At 40.4% G+C, this 25,590-nt stretch overlaps 1 long non-coding RNA gene across 1 annotated transcript; it reads left to right on the top strand.

Moving 5' to 3' along the window:
- The first annotated feature begins 2,726 nt into the window (after window positions 1–2,726).
- Window positions 2,727–22,141, top strand: LOC142167440 (uncharacterized). The gene is made up of 4 exons (XR_012697580.1): window positions 2,727–2,987; window positions 3,935–4,040; window positions 14,036–14,098; window positions 21,903–22,141. It is a non-coding gene; the product is annotated as an uncharacterized LOC142167440 (long non-coding RNA).
- Window positions 22,142–25,590: the final 3,449 nt, after the last annotated feature.

The raw sequence follows: 25,590 nt of genomic DNA, 5'->3' as shown, positions 1-25,590 counted from the left end.
ACAATTGATTGTATTATGAAGTGGTGTATACTTTGTAGAATAGACGGTAATGAAAAGTTCCTATGTCATTTTGTTCAATTGCATTTGGTGGTGTTTCTTATAATATCATATGTTGTTGGGTAAAGCAGTAAAATGTAGCTTCCAATTAATTTTTTTTAATAAAAAAGACACTTCAGTGGCGACCCAAGTTGCCACAGAAAATAGGTTTCAGTGGCAACCTAAGAAAAATTAAACACTTTCTGTGACGACTTGCTATCGCTACTGTAGGTCTTTGGTGGCGAGTTGGTCGCCACTAAACGTACATCGTCAGTGGCAACCCATTTTTGAAGAACTTTCGTGGGTCATTTTGGTGGCTGTGAAGATCGCCACTAATATATATCTTTTTGTGGAGACATTAAATGGTCGCCGCTAATAAGTATCTGTCACTTAGTATAGTCAACAACCACGGGGTCGCCACAGCGTTGCCAAGAATACCCTTTTGTGGCGCGTTTTCTAGTTTCAGTGAACACTTAGTCCTTGAAAAATAACTTTTCACTAAATGATTTCATTCTTTTTATGATATAACATGTTTGTACAAAATATATAATCCACGTATATATCTTTCTTCAATTACAATTGTTATTGTACTCTTTTAAATATCGTGCATTTTTACATTAAGTTCAATTAATCTAAATCTGAAAACAAATGAAAAGACAACTATATATGTATTCATTATTAGTCTTCTAAAGAGACTGTTGTCTCTTGCATTTCCCAATGATACATGTTTCTTCTACTCCTCAAATATATGCATCATCTTTTACTTTTCTTCTAATGACAATACTATCTACTATTTGAATTTGGTTTAGAGAGCACACATGAGGTATTTCTTCGTGCAAGTTGTTTTAAGCTCTTTTTTTGGGTCAATTTTGCTTCTTACTTCTCATTTATCATATAAATCATATTGTTTAATTGATGTTTAAGAGTTTGATCTCTCACATGAAAGTAAAGAGCTGAAATATTGTTTCAACAGCTTATGAGATGATTTTTCTTTCCGGGGGAATAACAATTGACGTGATGCTTTTATTGACAATTCGATAGAACTCTACTAGGAATTGCATCAATACAAATGAGGCAGGCGGCATTTCTTTCTAACATGATTCTTTTTCATTTGACACAATGTTTTGCAATTTCTTTCCTGAGTATTATGCTATTTGATTGTGTACTCGATACCGTAGAAAGTTTCCTCAAGTAAAGATTTAATTATCGCATGGTTACTTCTTCCCATATTTTCACAATTTTTGTATTTTGTCTTTTCTTTTTTATTTTCTTAAACCTGAAATTTCAATTAATAATTTTTTATGCAATTGTTGTCTTATAAATGTTGTGTTTTAGCGTTAATATTTTGAGAAATAGACATACTTCTATCTAAAAATGCTTTAATTAGGACCTAGAACTGTTAGTTCAATCATATGTAAAACTTTTAGCACCCAAGTAGATAAATATATCTACCCGTGCTTCTATAATATTTTTCCTTTTTCAATGTGAATATTGATTTTATCTCAAATGACAAGGACTTTGGCCGGTGATGCGGGATGAGACTCTAGAAAAGCCGTAATATTAATCCTGATATTTAAATATGGTGTTGGATAATATCCTGTGGATTAACTCAGGATTGTAGAATTGACGTCATTCTTCGTTACGTTTTAACAAGATAAAGGTAACAAATAAATAATGCACCGTTCTGTTGGTCTTGACTTGCTACTCTTGCCTTTATGTACATATATATATTTGCTTTATGCAGAGATATTCATGCCTTTCATATGCAATTATAAAGCAATATTTCATTCACCACCACTGTTTATCATGAAAATGTTAAAGGGCCCGGTCATAGATGGTGATGTTTTCACATTGCAAGACTCCGAGAGGGAGATCAGACGATATGGTCATGACTTAATCGCGAATAACATCTGAAAAGGATATAAATACCTTTATATTGTAGTTGGATTGAGTCTAAATTTTATATTCCATTTATTTTTTTTTATTACAAGAGAACTTGCTTAAATTTGGACAAAAATATAAATTTGATGATGTTAAGTAATTTTGGTGCAACTTTTGTTTTCGCAGTATGTTGTGATAATATTTTTTATTGGCTTTTCATCAATGCCAATCACTACTCGGTCCAATTGGATGGACATCCATCTTTACAAAATCTTGCTTGCCCGCTTATTGGTGCATTATTTTGAGTCGGTGATAATAATAATTTTTAAAGTGCATGCATTTTCCGATCAAAGAAGCCTTGAACTCACCTCCATTCAACAAATAAATTTCACTCATGAACTCTCCTCGAGCTCGGGGATAAAGAATTGTTTATCGATAAAATACAAAAATATTTTGCAAAATATGCTATAGCTAAGTAGCAGAATAACAATTTGAAGATTTAGGGTATTACTTTGAATGGTTTGAAAATTCCTCTTAAGAGTGATAGTGGATCAATATATATATATATATATATATATATATATATATATATATATATATATATATATATATATATATATATAAAATTGAGGGACATATGCCCGGTGACGTGACACTCTATTAATTAATCAAGTATTTTGACTTATCTTTCTTCACAGTTTTTTAATATTTTCTCTATTGTTTTGTTTCTTCTCTTTGTTTAAAATAATTTTTACCCTTCGGTTAAGACTTAAAAGTCGCGCTCCTTCATTAACCCTTCTCATTAAACCTTCTCATTAAACCTTCATCTACTATTTATCTTAATTACGCCTTCTCGGTTCCTCTTCTTTCTCATAATACACCATAGCAAGTTTAGTCTTTTTTCTTTGTGCCCTGCCGGAAACAAAATGTTAGTGAGACAAGATTTTGTGGCATCTTTCATAATTGTGCTATCCCCAAAATATAAGACATCGGCCAATCGGAGCCACTGGTGGTGGACATGAGACTTTCTGCTCCGGAGAAAATACACGGAACAGTTTGCGACTTTGCAGGTTCCTTCTCTTCTATTTTTAAATTATCTTAACTCTTTTTACTCAATTTTGTTGCTATTTACTTTTGGAACAATTAGAGGATATCACGAATTCTCTAGATATTGAAATTAGAACTTGTGAGATATATACAAATAGGCAAGGGTTGATTGAAGTGTTGGTCAATCTTTTGAGGCTTAGTTGAAAATTCAATCATCTTATTTCAAAGGAGACGTTTTTCCGTGGTTAGACTGATTTATTGTTATATCTGGACTTCTCATAGCTTTCTTTTTCCTTTTATTTATGCTCTTTCTTGCTATTTTGTTTTTTTCTTAAGTGTTGGCCGTTTTCGGTTTGCCATAGGTGGTCTCAAATTTACTTGGACAAGGTTGTAGTAGGTTTGGATGCTCAAAATATTAAATTCATTAAAATTGTTAAAAGGACCTTTCTTTTGACCTTCCCTATAACTGTTAACATTCATTACAATCATAAACAATTAACATATACTAATTTAATTGAGTTATTTCACATTTAACATTTGTTTTGTCAATAAAATTATATAGGATGTTAAAATCCATTAAAAGTAGGTAAAGCATGACAGGACGTTTGACATTATTTTCTTTTATTAAATTTAAATTTTAATATTTTAACTATTTTCTAAGATGGAGAAAGATAAGCTTTCATGAATGCTTCAAACAAGTTACGCCTTGAAAGAGATTATGAAACAATCACACATGTCACAGAAATATCAACATTAAAATATAATTTCTATTAAACTCTATGTTGCAGACCTGAAATATTGTGATGTATTATTCTTGCGTACCAACTTTTCTTTTGATGTTGAATCGTATTTTCAAAACACTCAAATATAATATTGACGCATCAGACTGTTTTCCTTATTAGGAATTCATTTCCCTTTTTAACCCAAGTGATTGTCTTGGCCATCTGATGACGTATTCTTCTTCTAATAGGATGTTGAACTAAACAAATGATGGTCACACATAACAGAGTGGAGACTATGCCGTTCAAAACGAGCAAGTTAAAAAAGGTATAGACGAACAGTCGGATCCATTGGAGGTACGTGTTTAACAGTTGCAACTTCGTTATTTGCTTCGGCCAAACAAGTAGCGTCCTTGCTAGAACTTGATACAATTAAAGTATACTTTTGAGCTTTACTCTTCGTGCCACAATATTGAGTACTTTGTCAATGAAAATATTACATTACTTGATAAGCGTTTAAATCTAACTATACAACGTATAATGCAAATAAATATCACGGGTGAATAAGGATATAATATCTAGAGAGAATATGAGTAAGGAAAAGGTAATTGTACCTGGTTTATTTTTCCTATGAAGGTATTAGTGCTTGATTGATAATGATAAACTTTACACAATGTATAACCAAGTATTTGCACAACTCGGAGGGAATTACTATTAGCCGTAAAAACTTCTTCTTGAAGGAAACGTTTGCTTGATGCCAAATCTGAAATTTCGTCGTACTTAAGAGGAGCATTAAGATTTTTTCTTTATCTTTGGAATAAATTTGTAGTAAGAACTAAGCAGAAGGTGCTTTTGGTCTAAAGTTTGATGAGAAAATAGTTTTTTGCTTAGTAAGTATATCTTTGTACTCTAATAAAGATTAGATATACCAGTTGTGAATTTCAGAGATCGCGACATAGATTTTTTCAATCAAATGGTTTGAGGCCTCATCTTTTTTTTATTTTTTTAGGATTATATTAAGGTGTCTGCTTATGCCAAAATGATTTTTTGAATTGAAACAAAATTGACATTTTAAAAATATAATTTCGTGCACTATTAAATTTTTCTTCTATAATATGAAATGGTCATTTTAAAATAGGAAAGGGAAAGAATTGGAACGTTTGACACGAGAGATTTTATGGTGTTTAAAGGTATACAAACAAAAAAAGACAAAGGAGAGTGATAAGGTGGTCTTTGGTTTTCTAAGCAACCTTGATAGCCTATGCACCCTCTTAACCAACTCCACATAATTCCTACTTTAGTAGTATTAGAATATTTTTGGTGATTCTACCATCCTTGAAAGCTTAAATTAGCTCATTTTGACAATATTCTCTTGAGAGCAATACTTAAAGATACCATGTAAGTGTCACGACCCTAAATTTTTCACCGACGGGATCGTGATGGTGCCTAACATTTCACTTGTTAGGCAAGCCAGCGTTAGAGAATCATTAAACCAATCCCTTATTTCCATTCAGTAAATAACAATAATTAACTAAAATAAAATATAATAAGTGCGAAATATCATAAAAACTATATTAATTACTACCACCCAGATCTGGAGTCACAATTCACGAGCATTCTAGAATTTACTACAAGTAATAGTCTGATAGAAATACAACTGTTTGAATGAAAGAAAATAGTAGGACATAAAAGATAGACGAGGATTTCAAGGTCTATGAACGCCGGTAGATCTACCTTGAGTCTCCGGACGGCGGACCAGTGGCAAATCTCGATCAACCTGAGCCGGTATCAAAATTTGTACAGAAAGTGCAGAGTACAACATCAGTACAACCGACCCCATGTACTGGTAAGTGTCGAGCCTAACCTCGACGCAGTAGTGACGAGGCTAAGGCAAGGCACCTACAAATCAACCTGTATAATTTAACAGTGTATACGCAAATAACAGGAATGAAGAACGAAACAGAAAATATCGGGAGGAGAAACATACTGAGGGGAGTACAAGATAAAGAACTACAACAGAATAATCATCGGAGCAGTCAATATACCATGAATCAACAGGAATAGTGAATACAGTAAGAAAAAATGCACGACATCACCCTTCGTGCTTTTACTCTCAATCTCGCCATAAATTTAATAGAAACGGCACGGCATCACCCTTCGTGCTTTTACTCTCATATCATGGCACGACATCACCCTTCGTGCATTAACACTCACAATATGGCACGACATCACCCTTCGTGCATTAACACTCACAATATGGAACGACATCACCCTTCGTGCATCAACACTCACAATATGGCACGACATCACCCTTCGTGCATTAACACTCACAATATGGCACGACATCACCCTTCGTGCATTAACACTATCCCTTACCATAATGCAGTGCATAAATAACAACAGGGAGACAGAATAACAAGTACAAACCTTGCTTAAATATTTGATTCCATAATATCAATCTCAACTTTGAAATAAAAACTCAATTATTACTAGAAAATCCGTAAACATGATAAGAACGATAAATTGAACAATACCAGCATAACACGTAGCGATTTGACATAGGAAAAGACAATATAAGAAAAACAGAGAAACATGAAAAAAACAGGTAAATTTGGCGGCGCATAGGTACTCATCACCTCACATATACGCCGCTCACATGAATTTCACTTAGCAAATAATCTAATGTTCCTAATTTCCTCAAGTCAGGGTTAGACTCATCACTTACCTCGCTTCGAAGGCCACTTAATTCTCAATCACAACTTTTCCTTTGGAATTCATCTCCAAACCACTTGTATCTATTTAAAAATGACTCAATAATATCAATTATTGCTAAAGGAAGCAATTATATTGCATAAATTAAATTTTCCAATTTTTCCTCCAAAAAGTCGAAAAATTGACCCCGGGCCCGCTTGGTCAAAACCCAAGGTTCGAACCAAAATCCTTTTAACCATTCACCTCCGAGCCCGAATATGTAATTAGTTTTGGAATCCGACCTGAAATTGAGGTCTAAAACCCCAAATTCCCGAAATTCCTATTTTCTACCCTAACCCTTAATTCTACCATGAAAACTCTAGATTTTAGGTTGAAAATTCAAGGAATGTAATGGGTAATTGAAAGAAAATGGTTTATAATCACTTACCAACAATTTGAGGAAGGAATGACTCTTGAAAAATCGCCCCTCACTGTTTGGTGTTTGAGAAAAATGAGTTTTTTGACAAAAGTCCCGTTTTGGGTTCTGTGTTAAGTGCTGGGCGACAGTGTTCATCGCGTTCGCGAGAGTACTGCCACGTTCGCTAAGTGTATGGTCTGCAAAGCCTTCGCGTTCGCGAGGCGGTGCTTGCGTTCGCGTAGGCTACCCTTCCCTGGTCTTCACGTTCGCTAGACGTTGCTCGCGTTCGCGATGAAGAAAAGGCTGACTCCCCCTCCCCAGTGCCTAACGCTACGCGTTCCCGATGGGATTGTCGCGTTCACAAAAGGTAACGCCCCCATCGCTTCGCGTTCGCGACCAAACCTTCGCGTTCGTGAAGAATAAATCCTCAGCTACCCAGTTTACTCTTCGCGTTTGCGAGAGTACCTTCGCGAACGCGAAGAAGGACATGCCAGAACACAGATTCTGCAGAAAAACCAGATATCCAAAGTCCAAAACATCCTGTGGCCTATCCGAAACTCACCTGAGCCCTCGGGGCTGCAAACCAAACATGCACACAAGTCTAGAAACTTCATACGAACTTGCTCGCGCGATTAAATTGCCAAAATAACACCTAGAACTCTAAATTTAGCACCAATTCAAATAAAATTCTCAAGAACACTATAAAACTTCTAATTTCTCAACTGAACGTCTGAATCACGTCAAATCAACTCCATTTCTCACCAAATTTCACAGACATGTCTTAAATATCATAATGAACCTGTACCAGGCTACGGAACCAAAATACGGACCCGATACTAACAATATCAAATATCAATCAATTTTTAAAAACAAATAATTTTCAAACTTTTAATTTTCATCAAAAATGCATAACTCAAGCTAGGGACCTCCAATTTCGATTCTGGGCATACGCCCAGGTCCCATAATTCGATACGGACCTACCGGGACCGTAAAAACACGGATCCGGGCCCGTTTACCATAAATGTTGACCAAAGTCAACTAAAATAAACTTTTAAGGCAAAAATTCTTATTTTCATTAGTTTTCAACATAAAATCTTTCCAGAAACCTGTCTGGACTGCGCACGCAAATTGAGAAGGGTACAAATGAGATTTTAAGGCTTAAGAGCGCATATTCGAGTTCTAAAATACAAGATAACCTTTTGGGTCATCACATTCTCCACCTCTAAAACAATCGTTCGTCCTCGAACGAACATAGAAAAATACCTAGGCTGGTGAAAAGATGGGGATATCTACTCCGCATATCTGACTCGGACTCCCAAGTAGCTACCTCAATAGGCTGACCTCTCCACTGCACTCGAACTGAAGGGTAACTCTTTGACCTCAACTGGCGAACCTGCCGGTCTAGAATGGCCACCGGCTCCTCCTCGTAAGTCAAATCCTTGTCCAACTGGACAGAGCTGAAATCTAACACGTGGGATGGGTCACCATGATATTTTCGGAGCATAGACACATGGAATACCGGATGAACTGAGGATAACCCTAGAGGCAACGCAAGTCTATAAGCTACCTTCCACACTCTCTCGAGGATCTCAAATGGCCCGATATACCTAGGGCTCAACTTTCCCTTCTTCCCAAATCTCATAACACCCTTCATGGGTGATACCCGAAGTAATATTCTTTCTCCAACCATGAATGCAATATCACAAACTTTACGGTCGGCATAACTCTTTTGCCTGGACTGAGCTGTACGAAGTCGATCCTGTATAATCTTGACCTTGTCCAAGGCCTCCTGAACTAAATCTATACCCAATAACCGAGCCTCCCCTGGCTCGAACCACCCAACCGGCGACCTATACTGTCTACTATATAATGCCTCAAAGGGATCCATATGAATGCTCGACGGGTAGTTGTTTTTGTAGGCAAACTCCGCTAACGGCAAAAACTGATCCCAAGAACCTCCAAAGTCAATAACACAGGCGCGGAGCATATCCTCCAAGATCTGAATAGTACGCTCGGACTGCCCGTCCGTCTGAGGATGAAATGTTGTGCTCAACTCAACCCGCGTACCTAACTCACGCTGAACTACCCTCCAAAAGTGCGAGGTAAATTGCGTACCTCGATCAAAAATGATAGACACGGGCACACCGTGAAGATGGACGATCTCACGAATATAAACCTCTGCCAACCGCTCAGAGGAATAAGTAACTGCCACAGGAATGAAATGCACTGACTTAGTCACCCTGTCCACAATGACCCAAACTGCATCGAACTTACTCTGAGTCTGTGGGAGTCCAACAACAAAGTCCATAGTGATATCCACTTCCACTCAGGAATATCTAACCTCTGAAGTAAACCACTAGATCTCTGATGCTCACACTTTACCTACTGGCAATTTAGGCACCGAGCTACATAGGCAACTATGTCCTTCTTCATTCGCCTCCACCAATAATGTTTCCTTAAGTCTTGATATATCTTGGCGGCGCCCGGATGAATAGAATACCGGGAACTGTGGGACTCCTCAATGATCAACTCACGAAGTCCATCCACATTAGGCACACAAATACGACCCTGCATCCTCAAAACTCTGTCATCTCCAACAGTAACCTGCTTGGCACCACCGTAATGCACTGTGTCTCTAAGGACAAGTAAATGAGGATCGTCATCCTGCCGATCTCTGATGCGCTCAAACAAGGAAGACCGAGTGACTGTACAAGGTAGAACACGGTTGGGCTCAGAAACAGCTACCCTCATGAACTGGTTAGCCAAGGCCTGAACATCCAATGCAAGCGGTCTCTCACCAACTGGAATATATGGAAGGCTACCCATACTGACTGACTAATCTACTCAAAGCATCGGCCACCATATTGGCCTTCCCGGGATGATACAATATGGTGATATCATAGTCTTTCAATAGCTCCATCCACCTCCTCTGCCTCAAATTGAGTTCCTTCTGCTTGAACAAATACTGTAAGCTCCGATGATCAGTGAATACCTCACATGGCACGCCGTAAAGATAGTGCCTCCAAATCTTCAGCGTGTGAACAATGGCTGCCAGCTCTAGATCATGAACAAGGTAATTCTTCTCGTGAACCTTTAGCTGCCGTGACGCATATGCAATAACCTTGCCACCATGCATCAATACCGTACCCAAACTAATACGAGATACATCAAAATATACTGTATAAGATCCTGAACTTATGGGTAACACCAATACCGGTGCCGTAGTCAAAGCTGTTTGAGCTTCTGAAAGCTCGCTTCACACTCGTTTGACCACCTGAACGGGGCACCCTTCTGGGTCAATCTAGTCAACGGGGCTACTAAGGATGAAAACCCCTCCACAAATCGACGGTAATAGCCCGCCAAACCCAGGAAACTATAGATCTCTGTAGCTGATGTGGGTCTAGGCCAATTCTGGACTGCCTCAATCTTCCTGGGATCCACCTGAATACCCTTTGCTGATACATCGTGACCCAATAAAGCAACTGAACTCAACCAAAACTCGCATTTTGAGAACTTAGCATATAACTGGCTGTCTTTCAGTGTCTGAAGAACGATCTGAAGGTGCTGCTCATGCTCCTCTCGACTGTGGGAGTAGATCAAGATATCATCAATGAACACAACCACAAAGGAATCCAAATAGGGTTTTAACACCCGGTTCATCAAATCCGTGAATGTTGCTGGGGCATTTGTCAGCCCAAATGACATCACTAGAAATTCATAATGCCCATACAGAGCCCTAATCCTCAACTAATGGTAGCCAGATCTCAAATCAATCTTTGAAAACACCTTGGCATCCTGAAACTGATCAAATAAATCATCAATCCTCGGCAATGGATATTTGTTCTTGGTGGTGACTTTGTTCAATTGCCGATAATCTATACACATCCTCATCGACCCATCTTTCTTCTTCACAAACAACACAGGTTCACCCTCACGGCGAGACACTAGGTCTAATAAAGCCCTTATCAAGCAAATCTTGCAACTGCTCCTTCGATTCTTTCAAATCTGGCGGGGCCATGCGATATGGCGGAATGGAAATAGACTGAGTGCCCAGGGCCAAATCAATGCAGAAATCAATATCCCTATCGGGTGGCATCCCCGATAGGTCTGCAGGAAACACCTCTGGAAATTCACGAACAACCGACATCGAATCTATGAAAGGAACCTCCGCACTAGAATCGCGGACATAAGCCAAATAAGCTAGACACCCCTTCTCTACCATATGCCGAGCCTTCACATAAGAGATAACCCTGCTGGAAGAATGGCCAAGATTCCCTCTCCACTCTAATCGAGGCAATCCTTACAAGGCTAAGGTCACCATCTTGGCATGACAATCTAATATAACATGATAAGGTAACAGCCAATCCATATCCAGTATGACATCAAACTCAACCATGTCGAGAAGTAGAAGATCTACATGAGTCTCAAGACTCCCAATGGTAACCACACATGAACGATAAACACGATCTACAACAATAGCATCTCCCACTGGTGTGGACACATGCACAGGATCACTCAAAGACTCACGGGGCACAACCAAATAGGAAGCAAAATAGGAAGACACATAGGAGTAAGTAGATCCCGGATCAAATAGAACTGAAGCATCTCTACTGCAAACTGAAATAGTACATGTGATAAAAGCGTCAGATGACTCGGCCTCGGGCCTGGCTGGGAAAGCATAACACCGGGGTTGGGCGCCACCACCCTAAACTACGTCCCTGGGATGACCTCTAGCTGGCTGGTCTCCACCTCTAATGACCTGACCTGCACCTGTAATGACCCAACCGATTATTTTAACTTTTAGAACTCGTTCCCTAAAATAAAACTCCCTAAACATGCTTTTATTATTTTATGACTTGCGGGAATAGTTGGTTCGGGATTTGAAAGTGTGTGGGTTGAGATCAGAACACTTGGTTCCTAAAGTTAGCCTTAAAAGGCCAAGTTTGACTTCGGTCAACATTTTGAGAAAACAGCCCCGTAATCGGGATTTGACGGTTCCAATAGGTTCATATGATGATTTCGGACTTGGGCATATGTTCGAATCGAGTTTTGGATAACACGGGAGTGTTTTGGCACTTAATAGTAGAATCAACTATTTGAAGGTTTAAAGTTCGTTAAATTTGGTTTGGAGTAGGATTTTGAGAAATTGAAGTCCGTTTGGAATTCCGAGTTTGAGAATAGTTTCGTATAATGATTTAAGATTCTCACGCAAATTTTCGTGTCATTCCGAGTAGTTGAAGTATATTTCGGCGCATTGGAAGTAAATTGAAGAACTTGAAATTCTTAAGTTTGAATCAATTTGGTTTGAGGTGTGATTCTTAGATTTGATGTTGTTTTACGCGTTCCGTGAGTTCGAGCAAGTCCGTTTTATGATTTCAAACCTGTTGGTATATTCGGATGGGGACCCGGGGACCCCGAGTATCAATCGGACGAGGTTCGGATAAGTTGGAAGTTAGGAGCCAAAACTGAAGCTCCCAGCTACTGTCAGAATCGCACCTGCGCTTGGCCAGTCGCAGGTGCGACATTCGTAGATGCACACGATTTCCGCACCTGCGAACGCGGCCCTCGCATATGCGATATTTTGAACGCATAAGTAGAAAAGGGAATGGGCAATAAGCTCGCGGGCACGGCCCTCGCATATGCGATATTTTGAACACATAAGTAGAAAAGGGAATGGGCAATCCACCGTAGATGCACACGATTTCCGCACCTGCGAACGCGCAGGTGCGAAGCGTTGTGTGCAAATGCGAGAAATGGCCAGGCAAGTGAAACTCGCACCTGCGAAGAATTTTCCGCAGGTGCGGAGCCGCAGATGCGTTCTAACTTCCACATGTGCGAAAGACATGTTTGGCAAAAAGCTTTAAATAACGTGAATTCACCAGTTTTGCCCATTTTCGTCCATACTTGGGCGATTTTGGAGCTCTTTGAGAGGAGTTTTCAACTAACAACTTGAAGTTAAGTTAATTCTACACCCTTTGAGTTAAATACATAGATTATGGGTAAATTATAACTAGTAAATCATAGAAATAAAGGGTTTAGGTGAAAAACCTAGATTTTATAATAATAAGATTTTAACGACGAAAATATTTATGGAATTGGGTAGAAATTATATATTTGAGTTCTTGAGATTATGGGTAACGTTTCCATCCAAAAATTTCCAAAATTCGGGCACGTGGGCCAGGAGTGAATTTTAGAAATTTTACCATTTTGGATAAGGTAATTTATTTAATAGATGAATTTCAAAATATTGAATATATATTAATTATTTTACATAACTTTTGAATAGTTTCAAATTTTTCGGCATTGAATCGAGAATTTTACGCGGTGCGATAATCGGAGAGTGGACTTTGAGACGAGGTAAGTCTCTTGTCTAATCTTGTGAGAGGAAAATTACCCCATAGGGATTAAATTGAATAATTATTCCTAATTGTGGGGGCTACATACGCACGAGGTGACGAGAGTCCGTGCGTAGCTACTATTAATGCTAAAGTCCGGGTAGTTTAGGACTCAAAGCATGAATTTCTTGTGTAAATTGTATTCTTTGTTTAATTAATATTATTTGATATATACTTATATTGTGAATTGTTAGATAAAAATATTAAAGGATGAAAATCTCATATACTTGATTTTCTGTTTAAATTAATTAATGCTTGATTTTCTGTTTAAAATCATAAGAAAATGTCCTCCTTTCTTGTGGAGCGGGCCGAATGCCTCGGTAGGATAAATGCATCTATGGATCGCGCCGCACGTCCCTCGGCAGTGTACACGACACTCTGGATCGGGCCGTACGTCCTCGGCAAAAATTCTGCTTAATAATAAAAATTACACGATACTTTAATAATTTATTTCATCTTGCGAAGCTAATTGATAAATTGAAAAATCCTTAGAATTTAATGAATTATTATTCTTGCTTGTTAAAGAATTAATTGTTATTCCTGTAAATGATATTTAATTGATAAATTGGAAATTATTTGAATTGAAGGAATTTAATTAATATATTGAGAATTGTTGCATGTGAAGAAATTTGATTATTTCCGTTGATTAAATAAAATAATTTTTAAACTCTGTAACTCATGCTGATTTAAATATCCTAGTTGTATTTTAATTATTATTATTATTATTGACCCATAGTGAGTGTCAAAGTCGGCCATCTCGTCTCTACCACTTCGAGATTAGGCTTGATACTTACTGGGTACACATTGTTTACGTACTCATACTACATTTGCTGCACTTTTTTGTGCAGGAACTGAGGCAAGTACTAGTGGGGGACCTATCGTCTTGCACCCACGTTATCCAGGGCATAGTGGTAAGCTGGTTCTCTGATCCGTTCTGCAGCTACTAGTGTCTCTCTTTGTATTTTTCATTCTGTCTATTTTTATTTCAGACAGTATTTGAGGTTTTGCATAATCTACTAGATGCTCATACACTTGTGACACCAGGTCTTGGCACACACATTGGTTGAGTTTGGGTTTTATTAAATTTTCCTGGTTTAAATTTTAACAATATATACTTAATTTATTAGTTGGCTTGCCTAGCTGTAGTGTTGGGTGCCATCACGACTTATAGGTGAAATTGGGTCGTGACAACATGGTATCAAAGCACTAGGTTCACTTAGGTCTCACAAGTTATGAGCCGGCCTAATAGAGTCATGCGGATCGATACAGAGACATCTGTACTTATTTTCAAGAGGCTATAGGGTGTTAGAAAATTACCTTTCTTCATATTCCATCGCGCAATTAATGTAGTACTAAATATCATTCTCTTATTCTCTCAAAGATGGCGAGAACGCGCTCGAATGAAGTTCCAGACCAGGGAAGAGCTACTCCCCCAGTTGCTAGAGGCTGAGGACGTCCCAGGACTGTTCCAGTTATGCCGCCAGTAGGTCCAGCAGAGAATCCCATTATTGAGGATGAGGTGCCTGTGGCAGAGCCAGAGCCAGCTCCGGTGGATTTCACATCTGTACTGGGATTTCAGGATGTCATGGGTCGCATGCTGCGGTTCATGGACAATATGACTCAGGACAGTTTATTTCCGGCAGACCCAGCCACATCTCAGGCGAGCGGGGGAGCACAAACCCCTACCGCGTAGGCTCATGGACAGGCAGCTACTGTATTTCAGACCTAGGGTGCACTACCCGTGGGTGGAGCCCATCCAGTGGTAGCAGCTACACCTGAGCCCAGGCCAGCTGTAGCCGCCGATCCTCAGAAACTATTGGACAGATGGACTAGACTACATCCTCCTGTCTTCGGGGGTGAGTGACATGAGGATCCACATGATTTCATTGATCGGTGCAAGGATAGACTGTACAACATGAGGATATTAGAGTCTCATGGGGTAGACTTTGCTACTTTTCAGCTAGAGGGCAGAGCCCGTAGATGGTGGCAGTTTTATGCTCTTGGCAGGCCAGCAGATTCTCCTCCCATGATTTGGGACAGGTTCACCCGTATCTTCCTGGACAGGTATATTCCACCCTCCCAGAGGGAAGAGTTGCGGTTTCAATTTGAGTAGCTCCAGCAGGGTCAGATGTCAGTGACTGATTATGAGGCGAGGTTTTCTGAATTATCTCGTCATGGACTTATGATACTCCCTACTGAGGCGGAGAAAGTGCGGAGGTTTGTAGCAGGTTTACACACTGGTATTCAGGCCACTATGGCTCGAGAGGTTGATATGGGTACTTCTTATGAGCGAGTTGTAGAGATAGCCCGGAGGATTGAGGGTGTGTGTCAGCAGAGCTGAGAGCAGATTATGAGAGATAAGCGGTTCAGGTACTCAGGGGAGTTCAGAGGTGCTCCGTCTGGGGGCAGAGGTCTGTTCGTGAGGGGGTAGTCCAGCAGACCCCCATTTCCAGCACCACCACCTCCTCGAGGTGCTTCAGTGCGACCTTTTCTCATTGCTATACCAGAGAGTTCCTACAGCCCACAACCTATTCAGGGTCCTCCCAGTGGGTATTCAGTTCCCCATGGCCAAACAATTAGTTAGCAGCCCATCGCACCGAAGAGTTGTTACGAGTGCGGGGATCCCAGTCACATGCAGAGGTTTTGCCCAGGCTCCGGGGTAGATCAGTACAGCAGGGTCAGCAGCCTATGCTTACAGGACCATTTGCTCCACCAGTAGTCTGACCACCAAGAGGAGGAGGACAGGTGGGTAGGGGCCGTCCTATAAGTGGAGGTCAGCCAGGCGGAGGCCAACTAGTTGGCGCTCCAGCTCAGTTCTATGCTTTTCCGGTTAGACCAGATGCAAAGGCCTCAGATGCTGTGATTACAGGTATTATTTCTATTTGCGGCAAAAATGCCTCACTATTATTTGATCCAGGATCCACATATTCATATGTGTCATCTCTATTTGCTCCATTCCTGGGTGTTTCTTCTGAGTCCTTGAGTACTCATGTTTATGTGTCCACTCCTGTAGGCGATTCTGTTATTGTGAACCGGATCTACCGGTCCTGTATCATTACATTCTGTGGTTATAAAACTAGAACAGATCTCTTATTGCTCGAGATGATCGATTTTGAAATTATTCTGGGTATGGACTGGTTATCTTCATATCATGCTATTCTAGATTGTCATGCAAAAACTGTTACCTTGGCTATTCCATCTTTGCCTAGGCTGGAGTGGAAGGGTTCGTCGGTTAGTTCATTTAATCGGGTTATTTCTTTTATAAAGACTCAACACATGGTTGAGAAGGGTTGTTTGGCTTATTTAGCCTATGTTCGGGATATTACTGTAGAGACTCCGGCTATTGATTCAATGATAGTAGTTCGGGAGTTCTCCGATATATTTCCTTCAGATCTTCCAGGTATGCCACCTGATCGTGATATTGATTTTTGTATTGACTTGGCTCCAGATACCCAGCCTATATCTATCCCACCATATCGCATGGCTCTGAAAGAATTGAAAGAATTTAAAGAACAACTTGAAGAGTTACTAGCCAAAGGGTTGGTCAGACCGAGTGTATCGCCTTGGGGTGCACTAGTATTATTTGTGAAAAAGAAGGATGGAACAATGCGGATGTGTATTGATTATCGCCAATTGAACAAAGCCACTATTAAGAACAAGTACCCATTGTCGCGTATTGATGACCTATTTAACTAGTTGCAGGGTGCTAGTGTGTTCTCTAAGATCGACTTGAGATCGGGGTATCATCAGTTGAAGATTCGAGACTCGGATGTTCCGAAAACTGCTTTCTGTACTAGATATGGGCATTATGAGTTCCTGGTAATGTCTTTCGGTTTAACTAATGCACCGACATTGTTTATAGATATGATGAACAGGGTATTCAGGCCATATATTGATTCGTTTGTCATTGTTTTCATTGATGACATTTTGGTCTACTCGCGGAGCAAGGAGGAACATAAGCAGCATATGAGAGTAGTGCTTCACACATTGCGGGAACAAAAGCTATATACTAAGTTCTCTAAATATGAGCTATATTAAAGTTGATCCCAAAAAGATTGAGGCAGTTCATAATTGGCATCGTCCCACTTCAGCGACTGAGATCAGGAGTTTCCTGGGTTTAGCAGGTTATTATCGTCGGTTCGTGACGGGCTTTTCATCTATTGCAGCACCTTTGACCAAATTAACCCAGAAGGGTGTTCCGTTCCGAGGGTTTGATGATTGTGAGGGAAGCTTTCAGAAGCTCAAGACAGCATTGACTACAACACTAGTGTTAGTGTTACCTTCCGGTTTAGGAATGTATACAGTGTATTGCGATGCTTCACGCGTTGGTTTGGGTTGTGTATTAATGCATGATGGGAGAGTTATTGCATATGCTTCATGTCAATTGAAGCCCCACGAGCAATATTCGGTACATGATTTAGAGTTAGCTGCAATTATTCACGCCCTTAAGATTTGGAGGCATTATCTTTATGGGGTAACCTGTGAAGTTTATACTGATCATCGCAGTTTGCAGTATTTGCTCAAGCAGAGGGACCTAAATTTGAGGCAGTGCAGATGGCTGGAATTACTAAAAGATTATGATATTACTATCTTATATCATCCAGGAAAAGCAAATGTGGTTGCACATGCTTTGAGCCAAAAGGCGGAGAGTATGGGTAGTTTGGCCTTCATTTCAGCAGAGGAAAGGCCATTAGCCTCGGATATTCAGTCCTTGGCTAACAGACTTGTGCGGCTAGATATTTCAGAGCCCAGCCGAGTTCTTGCATGTGTCGTAGCTCAGTCTTCACTATTTGAGCAGATCAAGCCTCGCCAGTATGATGACCCACACTTAATGGTTCTTTGAGAAACGGTACTACGAGGTGGTGCCAAGGAAGTTGCTATTGAAGTGAATGGTGTTCTGCGACTCCAGGATCGTCTATCTGTTCCTAATATGGATGAACTGAGGAAAAAGATCCTGGAGGAGGCACATAGTTCTCGGTATTCTATTCATCCAGGTGCTACTAAGATGTATCGTGACTTGAGGCAGCATTATTGGTGGCGACGAATGAATAAGGAAATAGTTGAGTATGTATCTAGGTGTGTATATTGCCAGCAAGTTAAATATGAGCACCAGAGGCCAGATTGCCTACTTCAGCAAATGACTATACCAGAGTGGAAATGGGAACGAATTACTATGGACTTTGTAGTTTGGTTGCCGCGGACCTTGAGGAAGTTTGATGCAGTTTTGGTGATTGTTGACAGGTTAACCAAGTCGGCACATTTTATTCCTGTTGTGACTACGTATACTTCAGAGAGGTTGGCCCAGATTTATATTCAAGAGATAGTTCGGTTGCATGGCGTGCCAATTTCCATCATATCAGATAGAGGCCCTCAGTTTACTTCACATTTCTGGAGAGTAGTACAGAATGAATTAGGGACCCGTGTAGAGCTCAGCACAGCCTTTCATCCGTAGACCGAGTGGCAGTCAGAGCGGACAATTCAGATTTTGGAAGATATGCTTAGGGCTTGTGTGATTGACTTTGGAGGTCAGTGGGATCGTTTCCTGCCTTTGGCCTAGTTTGCTTATAATAACAGTTAACAATCCAACATCGAGATGGCTCCATTTGAGGCTTTATATGGTCGTCGATGCCGTTCACCTATCAGATGGTTTGAGCCCGGTGAGGCTAAGTTATATGGTACTGATTTGGTAAAGGATGCCTTGGAAAAGGTAAAGTTGATTCAGGAGCGACTTCGTACAGCATAGTCTAGATAGAAGAGTTACGCGGATCAAAAAGCGCGTGATTTATCCTTTATGGTAGGTGAAAACGTTCTCTTATAGTTTTCGCCGATGAAGGGGATTATGAGATTCGGGAAGAAGGGCAAGCTGAGCCCAAGGTTTATAGGCCCATTTGTGGTGTTGAGACGAGTTGGGGAGGTTGCTTATGAGCTTGCATTGCCTCCCAGTCTATCGGGAGTTCATCCGATTTTCCATATATCTATGCTCCGGAAGTATAATGCTGACCTATCACATGTGTTGGATTTCAGCACAGTTCAGCTAGATTAGAGTTTGGATTATGAAGAAGAGCCATTTGCCATTGTTGATAAACAAGTTCGCCAGTTGAGGTCCAAGAAGATTTCTGCAGTAAAGGTCCAGTGGAGGGGCCAACCAGTCGAGAAAGCGACTTGGGAAGCCGAGGAGGACATGTGTAGCAAATTTCCACACTTATTTAGCACTCTAGGTATTATTCTAAACCCGTTCGAGGACGAACGTTTGTTTAAGAGGTGGAGAATGTAATGACCCAATCGGTCATTTTAACCTTTAGAACCTCGTTCCCTAAAATAAAACTCCCCGAACATGCTTTTATTAATTTATGACTTGAGGGAATAGTTGGTTCAGGATTTGGAAGTGTGTGGGTTGAGATCAGAACACTTGGTTCCTTAAGTTAGCCTTAAAAGGCCAAGTTTGACTTCAGTCAATATTTTGAGAAAATGACCCCGGAATCAGGATTTGACGGTTCCATTAGGTTCGTATGATGATTTCGGACTTGGGCGTATGTTCGAATCAGGTTTTGGATAACCCGCGAGCGTTTTGGCGCTTAATAGTAAAAATCAACTATTTGAAGGTTTAAAGTTCTTTAAATTTGATTTGGAGTAGGGTTTTGAGAAATTGAAGTCCTTTTGGAATTTCGAGTTTGGGAATAGTTCCGTATAATGATTTAAGACTTGCACGCAAAATTTCGTGTCATTCGAATAGTTTGAGTATATTTCGGCGCATTGGAAGTAAATTGAAGAACTTGAAATTCTTAAGTTTGAATTAATTTGGTTTGAGGTGTGATTCTTAGATTTGATATTGTTTTACGCGTTCCGTGAGTTCGAGAAAGTCTGTTTTATGATTTCAAGCCTGTTGGTATGTTCGGGCGGGGTCCCCGAGTATCAATCGGACGGGGCTCGGACCAAGTTGGAAGTTGGGAGCCAAAACTGAAGCTCCTAGCTACTGTCAGAATCGCACCTGCGCTTGGCCAGCCGCAGGTGCGACATTCGCAGATGCGTTAGAAGCTCGCAAGCGCGGCCCTCGCATATGCGAGATTTTGAGCGTAGAAGCGGAAAAGGGAAGGGGCAATCCACCGTAGATGTGGACGATTTCCGCACCTGCGAACGCGCAGGTGCGAAGCCTTGTGCGCAAATGCGAGAAATGGCTAGGCAAGTGAAACTCGCACCTGCGAGGAATTTTCCGCAGGTGCGGAGCCGCAGATGCATTACAACTTCCGCAGGTGCGAAAGACCTGTTTGGCAGAAAGCTTTAAAGAACGGGAATTCACCATTTTTGCCCATTTTCTTCCATACTTGGGCGATTTTGGAGCTCTTTGTGAGGAGTTTTCAACTAACAACTTGAAGGTAAGTTAATTCTACACCCTTTGAGTTAAATACATAGATTATGGGTAGATTATAACTAGTAAATCTTAGAAATCAAGGATTTAGGTAAAAAAATCTAGATTTTTTAATAATAAGATTTTAACCACGAAAATAGTTATGGAATTGGGTAGAAATTATATATTTGAGTTCTTGAGATTATGGGTAACGTTTCCATCCGAAAATATCTAGAATCCGGGAAGGTGGGCCCAAGGTGAATTTTATGAATTTTATCATTTTGGATAAGGTAATTTATTTAATAGATGGATTTCGAAATATTGGACATATATTAATTATTTTATATAACTTTTGAATAGTTTCGAATTTTTCGGCATTGAATCGAGAATTTTACGCGATGCGATAATCGGAGAGTGGACTTTGAGACGAGGTAAGTCTCTTGTCTAATCTTGTGAGGGAAAAATTACCCCATAGAGATTAAATTAAATAATTATTGATAATTGCGGGGGCTACGTACGCACGAGGTGACGAGAGTCCGTGCGTAGCTACTATTAATGCTTAAGTCCGTGTAGTTTAGGACTCAAAGCATAAATTAATTATGTAAATTGTATTTCTTATTTATATATATATATAATATTATTAGATATATTTATATATATGTTGTGAATTGTTAGATAAAAATATTAAAGGATGAAAAATTTATATGTTTGATTTTCTGTTTAAATTAATTAATTGTTAAAAGAAATTGTTCTTCCTCCCGAATTTATCTTATAATAAATATACTCTCCTTCCGGAGGTACATAAGAAAATGTCCTCCTTTCTTGTGGAGCGGGCCGAACGCCTCGGCAGGATAGATGCATCTATTGGATCGTGCCGCACGTCCCTCGGCAGTATTCATGACACTTTGGATCGAGTCGTACGTCCTCGGCAGAAATTTTGTTTAATAATAATAATTACACGATAATTTAATAATTTATTTCAGCTTGCGAAGCTAATTGATAAATTGAAAAATCCTTGGAATTTAATGAATTATTATTCTTGCTTGTTAAAGAATTAATTGTTATTCCTATAAATGATATTTAGTTGATAAATTGGAAATTATTTGAATTGAAGGAATTTAATTAATATATTGAGAAGTGTTGCATATGAAGAAATTTAATTATTTCCGCTGATTAAATAAAATGATTTTTAAACTCTGTAAATCATGCTAATTTAAATATCCTAGTTGTATTTCAATTATTATTATTGACCCATAGTGAGTATCAAAGTCGGCCATCTCGTCTCTACCACTTCGTGATTAGGCTTGATACTTACTAGGTACACGTTGTTTACGTACTCATACTACACTTGCTGCACTTTTTTTGTGCAGGAACTGAGGCAAGTACTAGTGGGGACCTATCGTATTGCACCCACGTTATCCAGGGACATAGTGGTGAATTATTTCTCTAATCCATTCTGCAGCTACTAGTGTCTCTCTTTGTATTTTTCATTCTGTCTATTTTTATTTCAGACAGTATTTGAGGTTTTGTATAATCTACTAGATGCTCATACACTTGTGACACTAGGTCTTGGCACACATATTGGTAGAGTTTGGGTTTTATTATATTTTCCTGGTTTAAATTTTAACAATATATGCTTAATTTATTAGTTGGCTTGCCTAGCTGTAGTGTTGGGAGCCATCACGACTTATAGGTGAAATTGGGTCGTGACACCACCTCTAATTGTCTGGCCCCTACCTCTGGCTACCTGACCCCTACCTCTTGCTGGCTGAGCAGGTGGTGCAGCAACTGGTGCCAGAACCATGTCACGAGAATGCTGATGCTGTGAGCTGCCCGTCGAGGGCAAAATCTGGCAATGTGCCTCGGATCACCACAAGTATAACATAACCTCGGCTGTTGTGACTGCTGACCCTGAAACTAACCCTGTCGGCCTGAATAACCACCCTGATAACTCTGGAGGGGAGGTGCACTAATAGGAGCTGGTGGTGCACTATAGGCTAGCTGGTCGGAATAATACATCTGAGGGCCACGACCACCTGAGGCACCGTGGGATACTTGGAGCGCTGAATGAAATGACCTGGGAGGATTAGCTCTACCAAAAGTACTCATGCCTCAAGATGAGGCACCGCTGAACACATCGGAATAACGGGGCCTCTTATCAGACCCCTGACCTCCCCGAGTAAGAACCATCTCGACTTGTCTGGCGACATTAGCAGCCGCCTGAAAAGAAATCTCATTCCCAGTCTCCTTAGCCATCTGCAATCTGATAGGCTGAGCAAGTCCATCAATAAACCTTCTCGTGGGAAGCAGAAGAATGGCATGACTGGCCAAATCCACAAAACGGGTCTCATACTAAGTAACAGTCGTACTGCCCTGCTGGAGACGCTCAAATTGACGGCGACGCTCCTCTCTCAATGTGATAAGCAGAAACTTCTCTATGAAGAGCTGAGAGAACTGGTCCCAAGTAAGAGCAGGCGACCCAGCTGGTCTGGTCAACAAGTAATCTCTCCACCATTTCTTGACAGAGCTAGTCATCTAAAATGCAGCAAAATCGACCCCATTGGTCTCCACTATACCCATGTTCCGTAGAACATCGTGACAACTATCAAGATACTCCTAGGGGTCCTTTGAAGGAGCACCACTGAAGTGAACAAGAAAGAGCTTGGTAAACCTGTCCAATCTCCATAAAGTCTCAGAAGACATAGTTGGCCCATCTCCGACCTGTGCCGCAATAACTGGCGGAACTAATCAGATTGGCTGAGCTGCTGGAGCCTGATGCTGGGGAGCTATCTGCTCCGGAGCGGGAGTGGTAGGAGTCTAGGCTCCTCCTCCAGCCTGAGAGACTACTAGTGCCATGGGAAATGTGCCAGTCTGGGCCACACTCTCCATAAGTCCTACCAAACGTACCAAAGCATCTTGAAGTACTGGGGTAGCAATGAACCTCTCTGGAACCTGAGCTAGTCTGACAGGAACAGTCTGGGCTGGAACCTCCTCGTCAATCTCTATCTGAGGCTCCACTGCTGGGGCTTCTGCTCGGGCCCTAGGCTGAGCCCTGCCCCTGCCTCGGCCTTGACCTCTACCCCGTGTAGAAGCTGTCACTGGAGGCTCTGGCTGTTGCTCAACTGAGGAAGCGGTACGTGTTCTCGCCATCTGCGAGAGAATAAGAGTAGAAGAGTTCAATCAGTATTGAGAAAGCAAAATCGCACGATAAGGAAGAATAGAAGTGAAACTTGTTCCTAAACTTCATAACCTCTGGAAAATAAGCACAGACGTCTCCGTACCGATCCTTCAAACTCTACTAAGCTTGCTCGTGAATCGTGAGACCTAGGCAACCTAGTGCTCTGATACCAACTGTCACGACCCGAAATTTTCCACCGACGGGACCGTGATGACGCCTAACATTTCACTTGCCAGGCAAGCCAACGTTAGAGAATCATTAAACCAATCCCTTATTTCCATTCAGTAAATAACAATAATTAACTAAAATGAAATATAATAAGTGTGGAATATCATAAAAACTGTATTAATTACTACCACCCGGATCTTGAGTCACAATTCACGAGCATTCTAGAATTTACTACAAGTAATAGTCTGAAAGAAATACAATTGTCTGAATAAAAGAAAACAGTAGGACATAAAAGATAGACGGGGACTTCAAGGTCTGTGAAAGTCGACATATCCACCTTGAGTCTCCGAACAGCGAACCAGTGGCAAATCTCGATCAACCAAAGCCGGTATCAAAATCTGCACAGAAAGTGCAGAGTGCAGCATCAGTACAACCGACCCCATGTACTGGTAAGTGTCGAGCCTAACCTCAACGAAGTAGTGACGAGGTTAAGTCAAGGCACCTACAAATCAACTTGTATAATTTAACAGTGTATACGCAAATAACCGGAATGAAGAACTAAACAGGAAATATCGGGAGGAGAAACATACTGAGGGGAGTAAAAGATAAAGAACTACAACAGAATGATCATCAGAGCAGTCAATATACCATGAATTAATAGGAATAGTGAATACAGTAAGAAGTAATGCACGACATCACTCTTCGTGCATTTACTCTCAATCTCACCATAAATTTAATAGAAACGGCACGGCATCACCCTTCATGCTTTTATTCTCATATCATGGCCCGGCATCACCCTTCGTGCATTAACACTAACCAATATGGCACGACATCTGTAACGACCCAATCGGTCATTTTAATTTTTAGAACCTCGTTCTCCTAAATAAAACTTTTTGTATGTGCTTTAAATGATTTATGACTTGTGGGGATGGTTGGTTCGGGATTTGGAAGTATTTGGGTTGAAATCGGAACACTTGGTTCCTTAAGTTGGCTTTAAAATGCCAAGTTTGACTTTGGTCAACATTTTGAGCAAACAGATTTGGATCAGTGTTTTGAAAGTTTCGGTAGGTCCGTATCATGATTTGGGACTTGGGCGTATACCCGGAATCAAATTCCGAGGTCCCTAACCCGAGAAATGGAATTTCATATCATATATTGCACCTTAGTTGTGCTTGAGTTTTATAGCGTATGACGCTGTCGGTCCTTACAGGGATGATATTATGCACTGAGCGTGCTTGTGTCCGATATTCAGATATTTTGTAGTAATGAGCATTTTAGCTCGGTAAGTATTTTCTTATAGATTCTTTTTGTGCGGATCGAGTGGCACGCCGCCACGGGTATCATGTGTGGATCGGGTTGCACGCCGCAACGGTATTATGTGTAGATCGGGTTGCACGCTGTAACAGTGTGATGTCGAGTACAGTCACCTATATTCTATTTTGTGTGTTTTGTGTCCTATTTTCTGAGGAAGGTTCATTACACCTTTTCAATTGTCTGATTAGTTATGTGGGTTGAGTAATCCTTTCCATAGTTCGTTTTTCTTATGTATCGTAATCGAGTCCGTAGCTTATTAGTTAATTGTGGCGTCATATGAGGCTTTTTGATCATGTCTGAGGTGGTTTATTGCCTGAGCAGCTTATACTTGGTGAGACGAGATTATTGGATTTGGGATCAGTGCGATCAGATTATATGGAGTGTAATAAAGATCAAAT

The sequence above is a fragment of the Nicotiana tabacum genome, chromosome 12 (genome assembly GCF_000715075.1).
Source record: "Nicotiana tabacum cultivar K326 chromosome 12, ASM71507v2, whole genome shotgun sequence".
NCBI classification, from domain to species: domain Eukaryota; kingdom Viridiplantae; phylum Streptophyta; class Magnoliopsida; order Solanales; family Solanaceae; genus Nicotiana; species Nicotiana tabacum.
The sequence above is the reverse complement of the archived record's forward strand: the minus strand, read 5'-3'. Positions and strand labels throughout refer to the sequence as shown.